The sequence below is a fragment of the Neofelis nebulosa genome, chromosome 15 (assembly GCF_028018385.1).
Source record: "Neofelis nebulosa isolate mNeoNeb1 chromosome 15, mNeoNeb1.pri, whole genome shotgun sequence".
NCBI lineage: Eukaryota > Metazoa > Chordata > Mammalia > Carnivora > Felidae > Neofelis > Neofelis nebulosa.
In genome coordinates this window covers 33,337,592-33,353,596 of record NC_080796.1, presented here as the reverse complement: position 1 = coordinate 33,353,596, position 16,005 = coordinate 33,337,592, and the positions used below count along the sequence as shown (strand labels likewise).

General features: G+C 44.0%; 1 long non-coding RNA gene across 4 annotated transcripts in view; it reads left to right on the top strand.

Moving 5' to 3' along the window:
* LOC131496088 (uncharacterized) overlaps positions 1–16,005 on the top strand; it is a 76,624-nt gene that overhangs the window by 25,397 nt on the left and 35,222 nt on the right. For 2 of the 4 annotated variants that reach the window (XR_009254308.1, XR_009254305.1), the window contains exons 5-8: positions 6,437–6,675; positions 8,174–8,280; positions 8,664–9,126; positions 9,232–9,873. This is a non-coding gene — a long non-coding RNA (uncharacterized LOC131496088). Of the gene's footprint in view, positions 1–6,436; positions 6,676–8,173; positions 8,281–8,663; positions 9,127–9,231; positions 9,874–16,005 lie in introns of those variants that run through there. The other 2 variants (XR_009254306.1, XR_009254307.1) reach the window with 2 other exon arrangements.

Below are 16,005 nucleotides of genomic sequence, written 5' to 3'. Positions count from 1 at the left end.
AGGATGGAGGGGTAACCCTGCTTATGATCACTCCCAATGGCTCACATAAAAATTTTGTGCTTTTTGTGCCTGCACCTCTGGGTTTTGCAAGAATAAAAGTCCCCATCTCCAAAGTGGGAACATTTCTCTCTACCAGGGGACTCAGCAAAAAACTCTTTGAACTATAACTTTAGCTGCCACCTGACACTTCAGGCTCCTTGTGTTTAGGGATCAGCAGGTGAGAAGTCACCATCTTGACAAGGATGATTGATCCTGATTATCCCGGGAGGTAGAGCTGCTCTTACACAATGGAGACGGGGAGGCAGGTAATACCTTGGCCACTTCTTTTGTATTCCCTTCCTTAACTATAATGGTAAATGGAGAAGTGCAGCAATCCCAAACTGAAAGGGCAAGGTGAATAGAGATCAGACCCTCAGGCTTGAGGGTCCAATTTATGCCAACAGCATGAAACCAGCAAAGATGCTAACTGAAGATGAGGGGACATCTCAACAGCCACAAAAGATAGTGGTGGAAAGAGACAATGGATAGAGGATGAGGCTCAGAGAGCAGCTGCAGCAGTGGGAACTGTAATTTGTTCCATTAATTTTCCTTCTGAACTATAATTTGTCTCATTAATCTTCCACTTGTAAATCTCCCCCAGGGATAGAGGCCCATGAGAACCATGGCAAATTTAGCAGCATGTGCCAACAAAATACTTCCCTGAAGTCCTCACCACATTCTGGTGACATGGTTGGGGATCTCAGAATGAATTAGGATATAGAGAGCTTTATCATTTCATCATCTTGGATATGGCTACTTCTTGGAATTTCATGTAACATGTAGAGGACATGAGCTTCTCGTTAATGTTGTGATGGTCAGTTTTATGTGTCCCCTTGACTGGATTAAGGGATGCCTAGAATGCTTGTTGTTTCTGGAAGAGATTAGCACTTGAATCCATACACTGAAAAAAGAAGATTGCTCTCACTCTTGTGGTGGGCATCATCTAATCCTTTGAGGACTGAATAGAACAAAAAGGTGGAGGAAGGGTGAATTTTCTCTCTGCTCCAGTGGGGACATCCATCTTCTCCTGCCCTCAGGCAGCAGTGCTTCCAGTTCTTGGGTCTTTGAATTCAGACTGGGACTTAAACCATTGTCTCAGGTCTTTAAGTTGGACTAGAATTGCACCATGACTTTCTTGGGCCTCCAACTTGCAGACAGCAGATCATGGCATTTCTGAGCTTTCATAATGGCATAAGTCAATTCCTTATGATTAATATTTCACACACTTTCTCTCTCTATATGTCCTATTGGTTCTGCTTCTCTGGCGAATGCTGACTAATATATTATCCATTCCCCATTGCCCTCTCAACTCTCACCACCCCTTCCATTCCCATTCCACCAAGAGATACAAAGATCTCAACCATTTTCAAACTATCAATCAACCAATCAACAGGTACTTTATGAACAACTTTGCTCAGCTCTGCACCTTGGCCTTATGGAACCCACTACAACAGTGTACTTCTTCCACCCTCTCCCTCCCTGCTAGACTGCAAATTCCACAGGCTCATGGACTGTGTCTAGCATCCCCAGTCCTGAGATCAAAACCTGGCACTTTCTAGGTGTTCTATACATTATTTTTTAAATAAATGAAGGACATTTATTTTATTTTTAAATTTTTATTATTTATTTATTTATTTTTTCAATATATGAAGTTTATTGTCAAATTGGTTTCTATACAACACCCAGTGCTCATCCCAAAAGGTGCCCTCCTCAATACCCATCACCCACCCTCCCCTCCCTCCCACTCCCCATCAACCCTCAGTTTGTTCTCAGTTTTTTTTTTTTCAACGTTTTTTTTTTTTTAATTTTTTTTATTTTTGGGACAGAGAGAGACAGAGCATGAACGGGGGAGGGGCAGAGAGAGAGGGAGACACAGAATCGGAAACAGGCTCCAGGCTCCGAGCCATCAGCCCAGAGCCTGACGCGGGGCTCGAACTCACGGACCGTGAGATCGTGACCTGGCTGAAGTCGGACGCTTAACCGACTGCGCCACCCAGGTGCCCCTGTTCTCAGTTTTTAAGAGTCTCTTATGCTTTGGCTCTCTTCCACTCTGACCTCTTTTTTTTCCTTCCCCTCCCCCATGGGTTTCTGTTAAGTTTCTCAGGATCCACATAAGAGTGAAACATTTTGGTATCTGTCTTTCTCTGTATGGCTTATTTCACTTAGCATAACATTCTCCAGTTCCATCCATGTTGCTACAAAGGGCCATATTTCATTCTTTCTCATTGCCACGTAGTACTCCATTGTGTATATAAACCACAATTTCTTTATCCATTCATCAGTTGATGGACATTTAGGCTCTTTCCACAATTTGGCTATTGTTGAGAGTGCTGCTATAAACATTGGGGTACAAGTGCCCCTATGCATCAGTACTCCTGTATCCCTTGGATAAATTCCTAGCAGTGCTATTGCTGGGTCATAGGGTAGGTCTATTTTTAATTTTCTGAGGAACCTCCACACTGCTTTCCAGAGCGGCTGCACCAATTTGCATTCCCACCAACAGTGCAAGAGGGTTCCCATTTCTCCACATCCTCGCCAGCATCTATAGTCTCCTGATTTGTTCATTTTGGCCACTCTGACTGGCGTGAGGTGATATCTGAGTGTGGTTTTGATTTGTATTTCCCTGATGAGGAGCGACATTGAGCATCTTTTCATGTGCCTGTTGGCCATCCGGATGAGGACATTTATTTTTTAAATAAATAAATGGCCCTCAAGAAGCCCACTGCTTAGTGCACGGTGGGACTGGGGGAAAGAAATGAGAAAGACAAGAGACTTAAATCTGGAAAATAATTATTCAGCTCCATAAAAACTTCTGGGTATAATTGGCTGCTAAATGAGTACTGTGGCACTCACTTGATATTTTAGGAGGTTGGAGGTATATGAGGTTGGAGAAAGGAAGGCTCCATAAAAAAAGTAGGACTTCTAGGCCTTGAAAAGTACATAATGTCTATACAACTGAGAATGTTTGGGACTAATGGGGACTTATTCATTCAGCACATAAGTAATGGGTATCTACTTGTTGCTTGGGATGCAGCAGTGAACAGAAGAGATAAAAACAATCCCTCCCTCATGGAGCTTCTATTCTTATAGGCAGAGACAAACAATACGTAAATAAGTGAGTTTATGGTATATTAGCAGGTATAGGGAGCTTTGGGGAAGAAAAAAAATCAAAGAAGAATGATACAGAGGGTCAGCATGGGTGCATCTAGTCACACAGTGGGTGCAATGACTGGTTCCCAAGAAGTAAGATAGGGAACCATGTAGATCTTTTGGGAAGAACACACAGGCAGAAGTAACAGAAGGTACAAAGGCTCTGAGGTATGTGTATGCCTGGTCTATGTGGTTGGCTCAGAGTGAACTAAAGCAAAAATAATAGTGGTTGGGTTCAAACTTTTTCTTTTATTTTGAGTGAAGGGGAGAAGCATTGGAAGGTATATTAATTTTCTTTTGCTGTGTAACAAATTAACCACAAACTTAGTGGCTTAAAAGAGCATAAATTTATTATCTCACCATTTCCAAAGGTCAGGATTCTGGCATGTTTTCAGTGGGTCCTCTACTCAGGATCTCACTAGGGTGAATCAAGGTGTCAGCTGGAGTTGCAACCTCATATGAGGTTTTGGGATCCTTTTTCAAGTTCATTCAAGTTCATGATTATTGGCAGAATGATAGTTGTGTCATTGTTGAGTAATAGTTGAATTATAGTTGTAGGACTGAGATCCCCACTTTCTTGTTCCCTTTTAGCCTGAAGTCGTTCTCAGCTCCCAGAGACAACTTGCTATTCCCTGCCACATGGCCCTCTCCATAGCATGGCTGTTTTTGAGGGCATCTCTGCTGCTTTGACTTCCTCGGTCTCTGACCTCTGGACCTTCTTTTAAAGGGGCCCACCTGATTAAACCAGGTCCACCTACAGCAGGGGCAGGAATGTTGGGACCGTTTTAGAATCCTGCTTACCCCAGAGGGCTGGAGCAGAAGAAAGGCATGGTCTGACTTCTGTTTCAGCAGGATTGCACTGGTGCTACATTGAGAATAGATGGCAGGGGGGAGGAGGGAGCATAAATAGAAACTGGGTGACCAGTTAGGAGGCCATAATGGGATATTGGGATGGAGAGGGCTGAGAGTGTGTTGAGACTGTTGCATGGCCAGGGAATGCCTGGAAGTCTAGAAGGAGATTCTAGACTTTATTTTGATGACAAAAGTCACCATGGTAGCATTTGAGCTGGGGACAAGTGTAACTATAGATTCACCCATGCATGATTGCTCAGAGGCTCCTTTGCCTCATCCTATAGAAGGATCTGTTTATAGTAAAAGCACAGTGGTTACCAAGAAGCAAGAGGTGGAGCAGAGGTGAGTCAACATGCCTGGGTTTGCTGAGGATGCTGCAGCCAGGTGTCACTTGGGATCCCCAAGAAATCTTCAGGCTCTGACTCAGGCCAGCATCTCCATTCCTCTCTTGTCTTAGGACCTCCCATTACCCCTTCTTTCCTCCTATCAAGGAAGATGTCTCAAAGGATCCCACAAGGTGGAAGGCAGAAGCAGTCTGAAAAGTGTGGCAGGGATGTGCCTGCGAATATCTACTAGTCTGAGACTTGTCACCTCTCCAGGAGGGAGAAGGAAAGAGAATGAGGCATGTTTGAGGCAGGGTTGTTGAGGGCCAATGTGGAAATCAATGTGAAAATATCTACCTCAGAGCCTGGCATAGAGCAGGTCCTCGATCCAGTGATGTTTACTGTGCTTTGAGTGACTAATATGCCAGCCTTGTCTCAAGGAGTTTTGGTGAACACAAGTTTTCAAATAGCCTGTGTGCAACAAACACACACGTGTGTGTATGTGTGTGTGTGTGTGTGTGTGTGTGTGTGTATTCTAAACTCAGGCTCTCTGGGTTGAGACCCTGGCTCCAGCACTTAACTGCATGATGTTATGCAAATCACTGACCCCTGTGTGCCTCACTTCCCTCTTTGTAAATGAGGTGATAATAATAGTACCTGCCCCAGAGAATTGGTATAAGGGTTGCATTAATGACACGTATTAACATTTGTAAAGTGTTTAGAACAGCACCTGGAATACAGACATGCTACATAAGTGCTTGATACATAAAATGTGTAAATCTTGAAATCTCAAATGAGGTTTCCTCGTCTTGTGGTGTTCTTTCTCAATTCTTGCAACCACCTGCACTGGATGTGGATGGAGCTGAAGGACTCACCTTTATGTGATTGAAGGAGACAGGGTTCCCAGGCGAGCCTTGCTGGGGGGATTTTGGTGGTTACCTGAGCTCAGCCCAGAGCCAGGCTGACTGGCCTGCACGTGGCTTCCAAGCTCCACCCCACACTACGGAGGCCCAGTTTCTGGGGACTGGAACTGGGAATAAACTTTAAAAACATTCTCTGGAGATTTTAATATCTAACTAGCCATGGTACTTACTGATAGTATTGATTTGTCTTTTTTGCCTGTGTTAATTTTCACTTTTGTCTGTGGAGAGTGAGCAAGTATGTGTGTGAGGTAATCCTTTGTCATCCACCTGCTCTGACAGAGTTATGGTAACAACTGGTTTGGATGTGGGCTTTTGTACCAAAGCTCATTCCCTTGTCAGGTTGGTGAATAAAGCTCATTATTTGTTTCTGCGCTGCTGTTAAGACACAGAGAGCTTTCTTGTTCCCTCATTCATTATCTCTCTCTCTCTCTCTCTCTCTCTCTCTCTCTCTCTCTCTCCCCAATGTAGGCATGAACACTTTATGACCATTTCCTACATCCCCTTCTGAGTCAGATAGAAATATTTTTTTTTTTTTTTTTTTTTTTTAAATTTTTTTTTCAACGTTTTTAATTTATTTTTGGGACAGAGAGAGACATAGCATGAACGGGGGAGGGGCAGAGAGAGAGGGAGACACAGAATCGGAAACAGGCTCCAGGCTCTGAGCCATCAGCCCAGAGCCCGACGCGGGGCTCGAACTCACGGACCGCGAGATCGTGACCTGGCTGAAGTCGGACGCTTAACCGACTGCGCCACCCAGGCGCCCCCAGATAGAAATATTTGATGGCCAGCAGTGCTGATAATAACTGATCCAGAGGTTAGAGCAGTGAGTAGAAAGACAAGGCCTTGGCTTGGTTTGAGGAGAGCAGGAGAGCTTCTGAGAAGTGGAGAAAGAAAAGCTCTTCCTCAGATCAACCCCCCCCCCCCAACCCCACCCCCGGCCTCCTGGCACTGCTAAGGGGACAGTCAAGTTGAATAATTTAGAATTGCATCTTTAGTGGGCTGTTAATCTCCCCCCCACCCCCCTCAGAACAGAATAGCTCAAAACAGAGCTATCTTTCTGACCCTCCCCGATTGTTTTGTTATAGCTAATGGACTGATTTCCAGTTATATAACCTCTTCTCAGTTAGATGAAATCTCATTATTCCACAGTGTGGTGCACTTCAGGTCTGGGTTCACATTGAGCCACCTGAGAGGAGCTGGGAACGTGCTGTTTCTCATCATTTCCACCCAGCAAGAGAATTGGAGAGAAAGAGCTACACCCAAGCCAATTATGGCGGGGTCCTTGGGGGCTGTTATGTAATCTTCCAGAGACAGTGGAATGGAGTGGGCCTTGAGTTCCAGTGGGCACGCTGGCTGAAACAGAGTCTTTTCTGTACTCCAGGTCTTGGGTAAGTAAGTTCTCTTTCAAACTCAGAGGATTTTGATGTATTTGTACGTGACTGGGTAAGGCAGGGGTCTTTTAAATTGACTTTAGATTTTCTTGCCTACAAATAAACAAAATGAGAAAATGAACAAAAATAAAGAGGTCTTTCTTCCAGGCCTGGTAATTGCTGTGTTTTAGGTCCTAAGTGAGCCCTGATCCAGGCAAATCGGGTCAACAACACAATAACCTTTGAATCCAAATATGAAAACTCTGACTCTCAGGACAGGTACACAGTTCCACTGGGACACAGAAGCTTTGGTGAGATGTCTAGGCCTGGTGTCCTCTGAAACAATTAGGGTGGCAGTATAGCATGGTGGGGGATAGTATGGAGGGCTTTGGGGTCAGCAGAACTGGTTTGATTCTGCTCTGCCACTTACTAGTCATGTGATCTTGGACAAGTCACTTTATCAGGAAAACAGAAGCCACTCTTAGTTTTTAAACAGAGGGTATTTAATTTTACAGGCAATTGAAGAGCTAAAGTGACAAACAGCATGGGGGAGCTTGGGGACCACCACAGCAGGAAGCTCCTGCCCCCTGGGACCCAGGGAGGGGGGACATCTTATCAGAGTTTAGAAGCCACGGCTTTCCCTGGGAGCTGGGACCATGGAGGGAGGAATGTCAGTGGGGAGCTAGAGTCATGGGGAGACAAAGAATGGCTGGAGATGCCATTCACAGAAGAGAGAGAAGAGGAGAAATACCCGGGGTTTTCCTTTCCTCTCACCCTACAATGATGTACCAGTGCCCCCATTGGCTGAGACTGCTAGAAGGCAAAGGAGCCTGGGAAATGGGTCTTCTGTGATACAAAACAAAGCAGGGAAAGGGCAGGGAATGGATCAAAGAACAAATAGGTACATGGCTTGCATAGCCAGTAATGTCTTTAAATAAATTGTATCTAATGATTGATCACTAACTACTGCTATTGCTGAGGCTCAGGCACGGAGGAGCCAATGGACACTCTCAGTGGTCTGGGAGAAGAAGGGAATGCAGTGTTTGCCCACATAGGTACCTCCTGTGCATATAGCACCTCCACCCTCTGTCCATTTAGCAGAAGGAAGAGCCCTAAGTGACTGGGGGTGGACTCAGCTTCCAGCTGAATGTATCTCAGACTGTGTTCTCTACAGGAAGCCTTGCTCCAAATGTACTCTCTTAGTCTGGTTTCCTCTAAAACCAACCTTGGGACAGGGACCTGGGTGCAAGTAGTTTATTTCAAAGGTGATCTCAGAAAACAGGAGTGAGGGCATGGGGAAGGGACACAAGGAAGGGAGAAAAGCCAATAAAGGGTGAATTAATGAGCAGATTACTATGGGTCATTGGGTTTGGTCCTACTGGAGACTTTCTGACAAATTATGTGGAATACATTTAAGAATCATCATCCTACCAATGAACAGGGAGACTGGGGCTTTACTCCTGTCCCCACTGGCAGAGGGTTTCCATCTGGAGAGTAACTTTTCCTTGTCTTCTAGGCCATCTGTGGTGGAGCAAGCTCCCTCAATGCTGGAGAAAGTCCTTTGGCAGAGAAGAAGCTTACAGCATGCTGGGACCTGCCTGCTGCACCTGTGGGGGGATTCAGGTAGGCCAAGGGAAACATGGCATGAGCACCATTTGTCAGTCACTGAACCAAAGGAAGTAAAAGAAAATCCCTAAAGTGTGGTATTAGGTAGTAAGAGGGGTCATTCTCACCTTTGCCTCTTGGCTCTGGGACCTGGCTTATCTGACTTTAGGGGAAATAATACCATATATTGGCCACTTCATCCTATAGGATAGCATCCCAACCGTACAGGGTGCAGGGCCCAGCAAGCATAATGGAAAAGAGACTGTCCAGTTAAATCTTCAGTCATACATGAATGCAGCCACTGCAAAACCTTGGTTAGGTAGGAAGTGTAGGGTTAGGGGGTATGGAAAGAAATTCCCTGACCTCTTTCCTCCATTCTTCCCTCTCCAATCTCCTACTAGTGCCTTTCATTGGCTGAGCTCAACTGGAAGCAGAAGGAAACGTTGCCTGGATAATGCAGTCCACAGGGGTCTGTCTTCTGAAGGACAGCATGGGGCAAAGAGAGCCAGAGGATGGGGCAGAGGGGTGGCAATGAGAACACAGTCTGACTGATTGCTTCCAGAATGCCTCCCCCCTTTCCATCCAATCTCACAGTCATCATCTTTGTTACAACATCATCATTCTACCCGTGGACTATTGGGACAACCTCCTAACACATCTCCCTATCTCCAATCCACCAATACTAATGCCTGTGACACAGACTGAGTCCTACCACTTCCCTTTCAGAGAACTCTGGTGTTTCTCATTCTCTACTCCTTACTGAAGATGGCCAGATGAAAGGCAATTTAGGGGATAAAAAGAGAATTCTGAGACTTCACATCTTATTTCTAAAAAGGAGAATCAGTATTAAGAAGCTGGAAATGGGTAATTTCACCATAAAAAAGGTGTGGTTAAAAAGAGTGTAAATTTGACTCTTTAATGTCTTAGCATCATAGTCAAGTCTCTTCTCAGTTAAAATTTTCCTTCCAGACTTGTTTTCCAGGACTTGTGTTCTACTGCATTCTTCCATGTGCCTTGGGTACCAGCCCTGACATCACTGGACTGCACCATCCACGCTGAGAATTCTATTCCTTTGCTCTTGCTGTTCCTCCAGCCCAGAAAGCCCCTCCCCAGCTGGCCTCCTTGGTGGATGGTTTGATCAACAGTTCATGGTCAGTTGAGTCAGTACACCAGGCTTCTAGGGCCTCATACTCAGAGTGTGGTACTTAGACCAGCAGCATAGCAGTACCTGGGAGCTTGTTAGATATGTAACTCTCAGGGTCACCATATCTAGAATAGAATCAGAACCTGCATCTGCACCAGATCTCCAGGTGATTCCCAGGTACTTCACAGTCTGAGAAGCAGCAAATGTTACATGAGAAACCTAAGTAGGGCTTGTAGCTTGAGCAAGGCAGCTTGGTTCCTTATCTGGTCTTCTTAGAATAAAGGTTAGGGGACTCAGTTTTTAGTTAGTTGTAAACCACTTGTATTATTAGCTCTGAAGTTATAAGGGGGATAACAAAATGGTTAAGAGAATGAGCTTTTGCATGATACAGTCATTGGTTCAAACCTCAGTTGTCTCACTTACTAGCTTGGAACTTAATAAAGGCAGTTAATGTCCCTCTGCCTCCACTTCCCAAAGTGTAACGTATTAATGACATCAGAGCATAGGAGCAAGGATTAAATGAAATCAGATGTGTCCATTGTTTAATAAATGTTAACTGTATTTGTTATTGCAAACCCGTGAAGCAAAGTTACTAGGCAAGAAGCCCTTGTGTGGGAAGGTCTTGGCCATTTAACTAGTGGTGGGAGGGGTAGGCCTTTTTTGATATAATAGGAACCTAGGGGCCTCAGAGTGACAAATCAGAGAAAACAAAGGTGCGTCCAAGATAAGTTTAGTCTACCTGGCTGAACAGATGATCCCCCAGCAGAACAGTGTCTGCAGGCACTATCTGGAAGGTAAGATGTATCCTGGTGGGCTCCTTGGAGGTAGGGTTATGGGGATTGGTGACCCCTCCTTTTAAGATATAAAGTCAGCTGTATCTGATTAGACTGGACTAAAAAGGAGATATGCCACCATCCTCCTGCACAGCTCATGTGAAATAACCCTTATCGTCTAATATCTTACTAGCACTCTATTACTTAAAAAACACTCATTTCCATCATCTCTTTTAATTTGTTATGAGACAGGGTTAGCATGCTGTTCAAGTCTCCCATGACTGCCCACTTCTGCTGATTCACACAGGAAAAATAATCTAGTCCAGGGTAAAAAACAAACCTTGAGCTTGTCTCCCCAGACTTTGACATTTTGAGTAAGAAATAGAAGGAATTGAGGGCTCATGAGGTGTCTTCCTCCCTCCTCCCTGTTGAAGGTTGTGACTTTGGAAAAGAGAGGAAGCCATGGGACAGGATCAGCTGGCTTTGGAGAGGTTTTTCAGGGTATGGAATTGATGGACTTAACATATCAGAGTGATGAGTTACTGACATGGATGTAGTGAAATCTCAGGAAGTGTGGGGTTTGGGCCTGGATGTTTGCAAAACCATCTTGAAGACTTTAAAGGGGCATTTGAGACTGTGGAGAAAAATGCCCAGAGAAAAATGGAAAGCCCAATATGATCAACGGCACATGGAAGCAGTTGACTAATTTTCAAATTAAAACAAGAAGCAAGAGTCTAGGAACATTGTTATAGACTCTAGAACCAATTGCACAGGGTGTGGGCCACAAACTGAACTTGAATGTTAATGTAAGAAGGGAAATATGTACGCAGATTTATTTTCTTCATCTGGTAGGTTTATGTCAAACTGAGGACTGTCACTATTGCTGAGAGGATTCAGCCTGGTGGGTATGCTATATGTCCTGTTCCTGTCCAGGCAACACTGCACAGTGGGTAAATCTTGGCCTCAGGAGTTCAAATCCTGGCTCTATCCCTTACTGTCTATGTGACTTTGGACCACTTCTCTAAGGTTTTTTGTTTTTTGTTTTTTGTTTTTTTAGTGATAGTTTTCTCATCTGTGAAGCAGGAGAAGTCTATCTCATAAGATTATTCAGAAAATTCAGTTAAATAGTATAAGGAAAGAATACAGTTCAACACAGTGAATGGTCTATTATTATCAGTGGAACCTTTTCTATTCTGGTGACCTGAACTAGCTCTTCCAAGTATTCACTCTAGCACCCACCCTGGCCTGACCTAGCTTTCCAGAGGCAAAAGGAATTCCAAGGTTACTTGAAAGCCACAGAAAATACCACATGGGTACAGAAGAAGCTGCCCAGACAGGAGATGGAGGGAGCTGACAGAGGTGGGAGGAAAATAAGGGGCAAATGACATCTTGAAAGCTCAAGCAGTATAGATTTGATGAGTGATCATTAATGTTACAGTCTAGAGAAAGGGGACACGTGCTGTCCAGGGGAGAGCACGAGGGGACCTCTGAACCTGGGGGAAGGGGGTGGTATGATAGGAGGTGGGAGACCTGGGTGCTAGTCCCACCTGTTGTGACATCTTGGGAAATCCATTGGCCTCTCTATCTTGCCCTTCCTGTTATGGTTAATGATTTATTCTTTTCAATGTATTTTAGGGTTTTTTTTTTTAATTTTTTTAAATGTTTATTTATTTTTGAGACAGAGACAGCATGAGCAGGGAAGGGGCAGAGAGAGAGGGAGACACAGAATCTGAAACAGGCTCCAGGCTCTGAGCTGTCAGCATAGAGCCAGATGCGGGGCTTGAACTCATGAACTGTGAGATCATGACCTGAGCCGAAGTCCGACGCTTAACTGACTGAGCCACCCAGGCGCCCCACAATGTATTTTAATTTTAAAGGAGTCTATGATTAAAGAATTGAGTTTAGGGGCAGCTGGGTAGCTCAGTCGGTTGACTTCAGCTTAGGTCATGATCTCAATGTTTGTGGGTTTGGGTCCTGAGTTGGGCTCTGTGCTGAATGCTTGTTCAGAGCCTGGAGGCTGCTTCGAATTCTGTGTCTCCTTCTCTCTCTGCCCCTCCCTTGCTAGTGCTCTCTCTCACTCTGTCTCTCAAAAATATATAAATGTAAAAAAAATTTTTTTTTAAATAATTTACTTTAAATTGGAAATTCAGTCTTTTTTTTTTTTTTTTTAAAGGAGATAGAAATTTATTGAATACACCACAGGGAATTAGCAGGCAGGACATCGAGGGAGGGACTATATGCCAAGAGGCAGTGATTGGCCTAGTTAAAGGGGGAAGGTGAGGAGGTATGGGAACATATGAAATTTCCCAGAAATTCAGTCTTAATTCAACAAGTGTTTAATGAGCACCTAGAAAGCTCAATGTTCTTACAGTGTTCAAAGCACTCTGGGATCACATCCATGGTTTGGAATTCTGGATTTGTCATCCATTATAGTTTGTCTTGGATGAATCATTCATCTTTCTCCATCTTTCATTTCCCCATGTGTTTAATGGTAATTGAGCACTGACTGACCCATCAAGGTACCAGGATGAGGAATAGGACTTAGAGGAGTTGTGTAATTTGTTCAAGATCTCATGTCTGTGAGCTGTAGAGCTGGGAGGTGAGCATAAGTCTGCTTTCCCCCCCACATACTTCCTCTCCATGCCTGTTTGCCACCTTCTCTATCAACAGAAGAAGCATTGCCAGGGCTATTTGTCTCTATCATAGAGCAAACCTAGTGAATTGTACTTAGTTATTCATCTGTCTTTACGGCTAGGTATAAGATTCTTAAAAACGGGATGATTCTGAATTACCTTTTTGTGTTCCTAAAGTCTAATAGAATGAGACTATAGATCTTCCTTCCTTTCTTCCTTCCTTCCTTCCTTCCTCACTTCCTTTCTTACTGGTAACAACATAGGTTTCTACTAAACACGTTATTCTGAGACATGTTTTGTTCCACTTAATCTGTGCTCCTTTGTTGAATGAATGGCTAATACTTGCCATTCAGCTTGTGTTTTGTAAAAGTAAGAGGTTAGGTCAGGCCCTATGCCGCTCACCAGAGCAATGTCCTCTTGGCCCTTACACTGGTAAGAGAAGGTCCCAAGAGAAGCAGGTGGGGAGGAGGCAGGAATGCTCAAGTGAGCTATGTAGGAACACTGGGCTTTGGAGCAGAAGGGCCCTTAACAACCATGTGGAAGAGCAGCTCTCCACAGACAGGGGTATCTTCAAGTTGGAGTTAGGTTACAAGAATTTTTTTCAAATAATAACTGATAGAAGTTGTAGAATTTTTTTGTTCAAAGTTATCCCTGGAGCAACATCATTTTTCAGGTAACCCAGGTCATCCACGGGCCGAGTTATGTATCCCATACATCTGAAAACATGAGCTCAACCCATTTCCCACTTCTTCCATTACCTTTGTATTAGTTAGGATGCAGATTTTGCTATTCTAACAAAGACCCAAAGCTGGAGCTGGCACAAATCTTCAGAAATTTTGAGAGCTGGCTGTTAAATACAGTCCTCATTAAAACTTAAATTATATAAACTTGAAAGGGGATAAAGTATATTAAAAACAGAAGTAATGAATACTCAAAATCACTTCCTAAGAATTTTACCACATTGTACTATTTTCTGTGCTCTCACGGTGATTTACATCTATTGCACGTGCATGGCGGTGTTGCTCTACGGTGGTACGATTCTGCAACCCCACGGTTCTGACCATCTAGGCTCCGTTGTGCTGTTCTGGCATTTCAATACTTGCATTCCGGGACACATGGCGAATCTGCCGTAGAACCGGAAAGGGTGGCAGAGGAGGACTGACCTGAAGTGATGCCCATGGGGGGAAAAGCACTTAGAATAAACCCAGAGAACTTTTTCACCTGAGAGAGGAACACAAGGAGTCGTTGGTGACTGCTTGGGCCAATGTAGTTCTTTAAAAAGTTTTAAATTATAGGAGGGAAAAAAACAGGAGAAGGGGAGGATTAGGTCAAGCACAGAGGAGGAGAGAGGACAGGGCTTCCAGCAAGGCAAGCTCTCCAAAGTCAGAAGGAGCCCTGTGACAGTCGGAGGCCCAGGAGGCAGGTTCATTTCTTCTCTCTTTAGTGCATGGTCTTGAATTTGAATATATCACTTCTAATGACTTCCTACTGGCCACATCTAGCTGTAAAGGAGCCTGGCAATAAGGCTTTCATCTGGGATGCCCATGTGCCTGGCTAGAACTCTGTCCCTTTCAAAGGAAAATATGGATACTGGGGAATGGCTGGCACTTTCTATTATAACATTGCAATGGTTCTTCTCAGCTAGCTCTAGGCCACTAAGTGCTGTCTCCCACCCTCACCTCGCCTTTTCTGAAAGCCTATTACAGGGTTTTAGGAAATGCTTGTGCCACTGTTTGTAGCTGGTATAGACATGGCATCTTCTAGCCAATCTTACATCTTCAGCCTCCAGACAGTGAGAAGAGACTAAGACACGTGAGCCAGGACTGTCTCTTCTAGAGAGAGAGCACCAGCAGATGGACACTGGCATAGAAGCCACCCCACCACCCATTCAGGGCTGCGCTGGGCTCCAGGTGGGGAAGGGATAATGATACCATGAAAAATAAGATAGGGGGCACCTGGGTGGCTCAGTCAGTTGAGCATCTGACTTCAGCTCAGGTCATGATCTCATGGGTTTGTGGGTTTGAGCTCTGCATTGGGCTCTGTGCTGACAGCTCAGAGACTGGAACCTGCTTCGGATTCTGTGTCTCCAATCTCACTGCCCCTCCCCCACTCATGTTTTCTCTCTCTCTCTCTCTCTCTCTCTCTCTCAAAAAAAAAAAATTAGATAGTACCTGCCTCAAGGAGCTTCTAGTCCAGATGAAGCACTTATTCCTGGAAGATCACTAAATAGTACAGATAATAACCAGTAAGGACTGGGTAGCTTCTTTTTAATTTTAAATTCTGGGCCATCTGAGAATTAGTCCTCATGAACAACCAATTCATTGTTGGATTAAACTCTTGTTTTTAGCTTTTACAGTTATAATCAAATAAAACTTACAACAAAGTTATGTTGACATTAGTTAAAGATCTATCTAATTGTTGTGCTGCCTGGTAATTAGGCAGAAATGGTAAGCAATTCACATAAATGACTGTAATTAGTATTATTTTTACATAGCCAAGCAAAGTTTCTAATTTTCCCTGTTATCCTGTGTAGTTTATTCGTTGTCACTCTCAGCTCCAGCCATAGCTAATACTTATGTAGGTTCCCTGGCTCTCTCTAGCCTCTGGCCTGTGCTTGGATGGCCTCTCCTGTATTTCCCTACTAAGCCCCCTTAATACTGGGAAGTGGCATGGCAGAGTGGTCAAGTGCTTGGGCTTGGAGTCAAAATGCCTTCACAACTTACCTCATGACTTAAGCTGGGTGAACTTGGTGAATTGTTTTATCTTTCACTTCCTCAGAATTGCCCATACACAATTCCTGAGAATGTGCCTAGGTCCTGTTGGTTGTTATGAGCTCATTTATTCATTCATCTTTTCAATAAAGAATTTTAGCATCTGCTATTAACCAGGTGCTGCTCTAGGTGCTGAGAATTAGTAGTCAACCAAACAAAGTCCTATGGTTTACATTTTAGAGGAAGGAGACAGACAGATAATAACTAGTGAAGTTTATCAGGTGGTGATTAGTCTGATGAAGAAAACAAAGCCTACTAAGGTATTAGTGTGAGGGAGGTTGCTATTTTAGCAGAGGAAGTGTATCAGTTGACTACACTAGGTGAAACCGCAATAACAAACAACCCCAATATCTCAGAGCTTTTTTTTTTGTTTTGTTTTTGTTACATGTCCATTGTGGGACAATAAGGGATTCTTCTCCACA